This window comes from Pan troglodytes, chromosome X, assembly GCF_028858775.2.
Source record: "Pan troglodytes isolate AG18354 chromosome X, NHGRI_mPanTro3-v2.0_pri, whole genome shotgun sequence".
Taxonomy (NCBI): Eukaryota; Metazoa; Chordata; class Mammalia; order Primates; family Hominidae; genus Pan; species Pan troglodytes.
In genome coordinates, this window is record NC_072421.2 from 71573421 (window position 1) to 71579895 (window position 6475).

The 6475-nt window shown below is 42.1% G+C and overlaps 1 pseudogene; it reads left to right on the top strand.

The window, feature by feature from the left end:
- The first annotated feature begins 933 nt into the window (after positions 1-933).
- On the top strand, positions 934-2413 carry LOC100615667 (selenide, water dikinase 1-like; annotated as a pseudogene).
- The last annotated feature ends 4062 nt before the right edge of the window (positions 2414-6475 follow it).

Genomic DNA, 6475 nt, shown 5'->3' on the forward strand with positions numbered 1-6475 from the left:
CACTCCCACCCGAATACTGCATTTTTCCCACAGTCTTAGCAACCGGCAGTCTAGGAGATTCTCTCCCGTGCCTGGCTCGGTGAGTCCCACACACACGGAGTCTTGCTCACTGCTAGTGCAGCAGTTTGAGATCGACCTGCAAGGCTGCAGCCTTGCTGGGGGAGGGGCACCTGCCATTGCTGAGGCTTTACTAGGTAAACAAAGTGTCCGGGAAGCTCAAACTGGGTGGAGCCCACCACAGCTCAGCAAGGCCTACTGCCTTTATAGAATCCACCTCTGTGGGCAGGGTGTAGCTAAACAAAAGGCAGCAGACAACTTCTGCAAACTTAAACATCCCTGTCTGACAGAACTGAAGAGAGCAGTGGTTCTCCCAGTATGGCATTTGAGCTCTGAGAACAGACAGACTGCCTCCTCATGTGGGTCCCTGACCGCGGTGTAGCCTAACTGGGAGACACCTCCCAGTAGGGGCCAATAGACACATCATATAGGCGGCTTCCCTCTGGGACAAAGCTTCCAGAGGAAAAATCAGGGAGCAATATGTGGTGTTCTGCAATATCTGCTGTTCTGCAGCCTCTGCTGGTGATACCCAGGCAAACAGGGGCTGGATGGACCTCCAGCAAACTCCAACAGACCTGCAGCTGAGGGACCTGACTGTTAGAAGGAAAACTAGCAAACAGAAAGAAATAGCATCAATATCAACAAAAAATATCCACACAAAAACCCCATCTGTAGATAACCAACATCAAAGACCAAACGTAGCCCCACATGCCCAGCAGGCATGAGTGCCATGGCCTGGCTCCCACAGGGCTATGCCAAGCCAGGTGAGCCCCTGCAGCACCCAGGCATGGGCCTGGGCTGCCACTGCTACTGCCACCAGGCATGGCATTTTTATTCAGGCAATGCTTAAGGGAGTCCGGCCACGCCTGGTGCATTGTGGGAGCGGCCCGCAGCCCGTTTTCGGGAGGAGGCGGAGGGTGCAAAGCCAGCCGGTGGATCCATAAAGAACCCAGCCAACCCACAGAGGGAGGGGAGGGGCTGAGCTGTGAGGAGAGCGGGGCCCAAGAACCATGTCTAAGCGGGAGTCCTTTAACCTGGAAAGTTATGAATTGGACAAAAGCTTCTGGCTAACCAGATTCACTGAACTGAAGGGCACAGGTTGCAAAGTGCCCCAAGATGTCTTGCAAAAATTGCTGGAATCTTTACAGGAGAACCACTTCCAAGAAGATGAGCAGTTTCTGGGAGCCATTATGCCAAGGCTTCGCATTGGAATGGATACTTGTGCCATTCCTTTGAGGCATGGTGGGCTTTCCTTGGTTCAAACCACAGATTACATTTACCCGATCGTAGACGACCCTTACATGATGGGCAGGATAGCATGTGCCAATGTCCTCAGTGACCTCTATGCAATGGGGGTCACAGAATGTGACAATATGCTGATGCTCCTTGGAGTCAGTAATAAAATGACCAACAGGGAAAGGGATAAAGTGATGCCTCTGATTATCCAAAGTTTTAAAGATGCAGCTGAGGAAGCAGGAATGTCTGTAATGGGCAGCCAAACAGTACTAAATCCCTGGATTGTCCTGGGAGGAGTCACTACCACTGTCTTCCAGCCCAGTGAATTTATCATGCCAGACAATGCAGTGCCAGGGGACGTGCTGGTGTTGACAAAACCCCTGGGGACACAGGTGGCAGTGGCTGTGCACCAGTGGCTGGATATTCCTTAGAAATGGAATAAGATTAAACTAGTGGTCACCGAAGATGTAGAGCTGGCCAACCAGGAGGCGATGATGAACATGGTGAGGCTCAACAGGACAGCTGCAGGACTCATGCACACGTTCAATGCCCACGTGGCCACTGACATCACGGGCTTCAGGATTTGGGGCCATGTGCAGAACCTAGCCAAGCAGCAGAGGAACGAGGTGTCGTTTGTAATTCACAACCTCCTGGTGCTGGCCAAGATGGCTGCGGTGAGCAAGGCCTGCGGAAACATGTTCAGCCTCATGCATGGGACCTGCCCGGAGACCTCAGGTGGCCTTCTGATCTGTTTACCATGTCAGCAAGCAGCTCGGTTCTGTGCAGAGATAAAGTCCCCCAAATATAGTGAAGGCCACCAAGCATGGATTATTGGGATTGTAGAGAAGGGCAACCACACAGCCAGAATCATAGACAAACCCCAGATCATCAAGGTTGCACCACAAGTGGCCACTCAAAATGTGAATCTCACACCCGGGGCCACATCTTAATCTAGACAGAAATAGCTGTTTGGTTTTGTTTTTAAATAGATCTATTTCCCTTATCACTTCAACTAAAGACTATAAACAACAAAAATCTCATTGTGTCTACACATCGGGGTGACCTTAGGTCAGTTTGTAAGTGGATACAATTAATAAAATAAAATCCACTGCCTTTTTTTCCTGTTACGTTAACTGAAGATGCACCTAATCTTGAGGCAGCTTCTGAATTGAGAATTATATTGTTATCCAATGCTGTTGATTCGTTTTGAATCTTTAGACACTTATCTCTTGCCGCATAGGCTCTTTTTAAAGGTGCTTTCACATAGCACAGACATTACCAGTAGTCATGTCAAATCGCAGTTGGTGTCTTCATTTTATGTATATTTATCAAGTAAGTCTGATTTTTTTATTAAGCATCTTGAATGGTTTTCTGGAGAGACAGCATTGGTAAGTGGCACATGATGGTATCCCAGTCATAAGAGGGTTGCATGATTCCTTTGAGTGTTTGATTTGAAAAGCCTAGTCTTGTCTCTCAAGAGCATCTCAGATCCAGAACATTCTCCAGTAGTGCATTCAGTTCAACACAGCAAGTGCTTCACTGCATGGAAAACATTTTGAAGACAAAAAAAAACTTATATCTTTTTTTGTAGCCTTCCTGATATTTACAGTAATACCATTAACTGTTTTATCGATAGCAAAAAAGGATACTTTTTGCAATGTAATTAGATGTTCTATAGTGCTACAAGGAATTGCCTTCCAAATGGAGGTTCATGTATAATACTCATTTACAATTCAATATATAATTATGCAAATAATTTTAAAATATAATGAATAATAAAGACTGTTCTGTAGATGGTAGTGTTTAATACATTTTATATTTTGTATAGTGATTTCAGGCCTTTTATTTTCTTAAAATCAGTAGCTATTTGGCCTAATTCTTAGCACTATTTTGTCCTTTGCGCCAGTACTTTTTTGTGCATGCTTTTTGTGATCTGTGTTAAAAACCTGCATTGCCAACATTGCAGCTCGAACTTAAACTTGTTATTCAAATAAATATTTAATTTTTTTAAATTGCTCTTGCATAAAAAAAAAATACCAAAGGTAGATAAAACCACAAAGATGGTGAGAAACCAGAGCAGAAAAGCTGAAAATTCTAAAAACAAGAGTGCCTTTTCTCCTCCAAAGGATCGCAACTCCTCGCCAGCAATGGAACAAAGCTGTATGGAGAATGACTTTGACAAGTTGACAAAAGTAGGCTTCAGAAGGTCAGTAATAACAAACTTTTCTGACCTAAAGGAGAATGTTCTAGCCCATTGGAAGGAAGCAAAAAACCTTGAAAAAAAGGTTAGACGAATGGCCAACTAGAATAAACAGTGTAGAGAAGACCTTAAATGACCTGATGGAGCTGAAAACCATGGCACGAGAACTTCGTGATGGATGCACAAGCTTCAATAGCCAATTCAATCAAGTAGAAGAAATGGTATCAGTGATTGAAGATCAAATTAATGAAATAAAGCAAGAAGACAAGTTTAGAGAAAAAAGAGTAAAAAGAAACAGACAAAGCCTCCAAGAAATATGGAACTATGTGAAAAGACCAAACCTATGTTTGATTGGTGTACCTGAAAGTGACGGGGAGAATGGAACCAAGTTGGAAAACACTATTCAGGATTATAAGCCAGAAGAATTTCCCCAACATAGCAAGGCAGGCCAACATTCAAATTCAGGAAAAACACAGAACATCACAAAGCTACTCCTCGAGAAGAGCAAACCCAAGACACATAATTGTCAGATTCACCAAGGTTGAAATGAAGGAAAAAATGTTAAGCAAAGCCAGAGAGAAAAGTCGGGTTACCCACAAAAGGAAACCCATCAGACTAACAGTGGATATCTCTACAGAAACCCTACAAGCCAGAAGACAGTGGGGGCCAATATTCAGCATTCTTAAAGAAAAGAATTTTCAACCAAGAATTTCATATCCAGCCACACTAACCTTCTTAAGGGAAGGAGAAATAAAATCCTTTACAGACAAGCAAATGCTGACAGATTTTGTCACCACCAGATGTGCCTTACAAGAGCTCCTGAAGGAAGCACTGAACATGGAAAGGAAAAACCGGTACCAGCCAATGCAAAAACATGCCAAATTGTAAAGACCATTGATACTATGAAGAAACTGCATCAATTAATGGGCAAAATAACCAGCTAACATCATAATGGCAAGATCAAATTCAAACATAACAATATTAACCTTAAATGTAAATGGGCTAAATGCCCCAATTAAAATACAGAGACTGGCAACTTGGATAAAAAGTCAAGACCCATCAGTGTGCTGTATTCAGGAGACCCATCTCACGTGCAGAGATGCACATAGGCTCAAAATAAAGGGATGGAGGAAGATCTACCAAGCAAATGGGAAGCAACAAAAAGTAGGGGTTGCAATCCTAGTCTCTGATGAAAACGGAATATTAAACCAACAAAGATGAAAAGAGACAAAGAAGGCCATTACATAATGGTAAAGGGATCAAGTCAACAAGGAGAGCTAACTATCCTAAATATATATGCACCCAATACAGGAGCACCCAGATTCATAAAGCAAGTCCTTAGAGACCTACAAAGAGACTTAGACTCCCACACAATAATAATGGGAGACTTTAACACCCCACTGTCAATATTAGACAGATCAATGAGACAGAAGGTTAACAAGGATATCCAAAACCTGAACCCAGCTCTGCACCAGGCAGACCTAATAGACATCTACAAAACTCTCCACCAAAACTCAACAGAATATGCATTCTTCTTAGGACCACATCACACTTATTCTAAAATTGACCACATAATTGGAAGTAAAGCACTCCTCAGCAAATGTAAAAGAAAAGAAATCACCACAAACAGTCTCTCAGACCACAGTGCAATCAAATTAGAACTCAGGATTAAAAAACTCACTCAAAACCACACAACTACATAGAAACTGAACAACCTGCTCCTGAATGAATGCTAGGTACATAATGAAATGAAGACAGAAATAAATATGTTCTTTGAAACCAATGAGAACAAAGACACAACATACCAGAATCTCTGAGACACATTTAAAGCAGTGTGTAGAGGGAAATTTACAGCACTAAATGCCCACAAGAGAAAGCAGGAAAGATCTAAAATCAACACCCTAACATCACAATTAAAGGAACAAGAGAAGCAAGAGCAAACAAATTCAAAGCTAGCAGAAGGCAATAAATAACTAAGAACAGAGCAGAACCAAAGGAGATTTAAAAAAAAACCTTCAAAAGAGAAGAATCAAATAGACACAATAAGAAATGATAAAGGGGATATCACCACTGATCCCACAGAAATACAAACTACCATCAGAGAATACTGTAAACACCTCTATGCAAATAAACTAGAAAACCTAGAAGAAATGGATAAATTCCTGGCCACATACAACCTCCCAAGACTAAACCAGAAAGAAGTTGAATATCTGAATAGACCAATAACAGGTTCTAAAACTGAGGCAATAATTAATAGCCTACCAACAAAAAAAGTCCAGGACCAGACAGATTCACAGCCAAATTCTACCAGAGGTAAAAAGAGGAGCTGCAACCATTCCTTCCGAAACTATTCCGATAAATAGAAAAAGAGGGAATCCTCCCTAACTCATTTTATGAGGCCAGCATCATCCTAATAGCAAAGCCTGGCACTGACAAAACAAAAACAGAGAATTTTAGGCCAATATCCATGATGAACATCAATGCAGAAATCCTCAATAAAATACTGGCAAACCGAATCCAGCAGCACATCAAAAAGCTTATCCTCCACAATCAAGATGGCTTCATCCCTGGGATGCAAGGCTGGTTCAACATATGCAAATCAATAAACATAATCCATCACATAAACAGAGCCAATTACAAAATCCACGTTTATCTCAATAGATGCAGATAAGGGCTTTGACAAAATTCAACGGCCCTTCATGCTAAAAACTCAATAAACTAGGTTTTGATGGAACATATCTCAAAATAATAAGAGCTATTTATGACAAACCCACAGGCAATACCATACTGAATGGGCAAAAACTGGAAGCATTCCCTCTGAAACCCAGCACAAGACCAGGATGCCCTCTCTCACCACTCCTATTCAACATAGTGTTGAAAGTTCTGGCTAGGGCAATCAGGCAAGAGGAAGAAATAAAGGGTATTGAATTAGGAAAAGAAGAAGTCAAATTGTCTCTGTTTGCAGATGACATTATTATATAT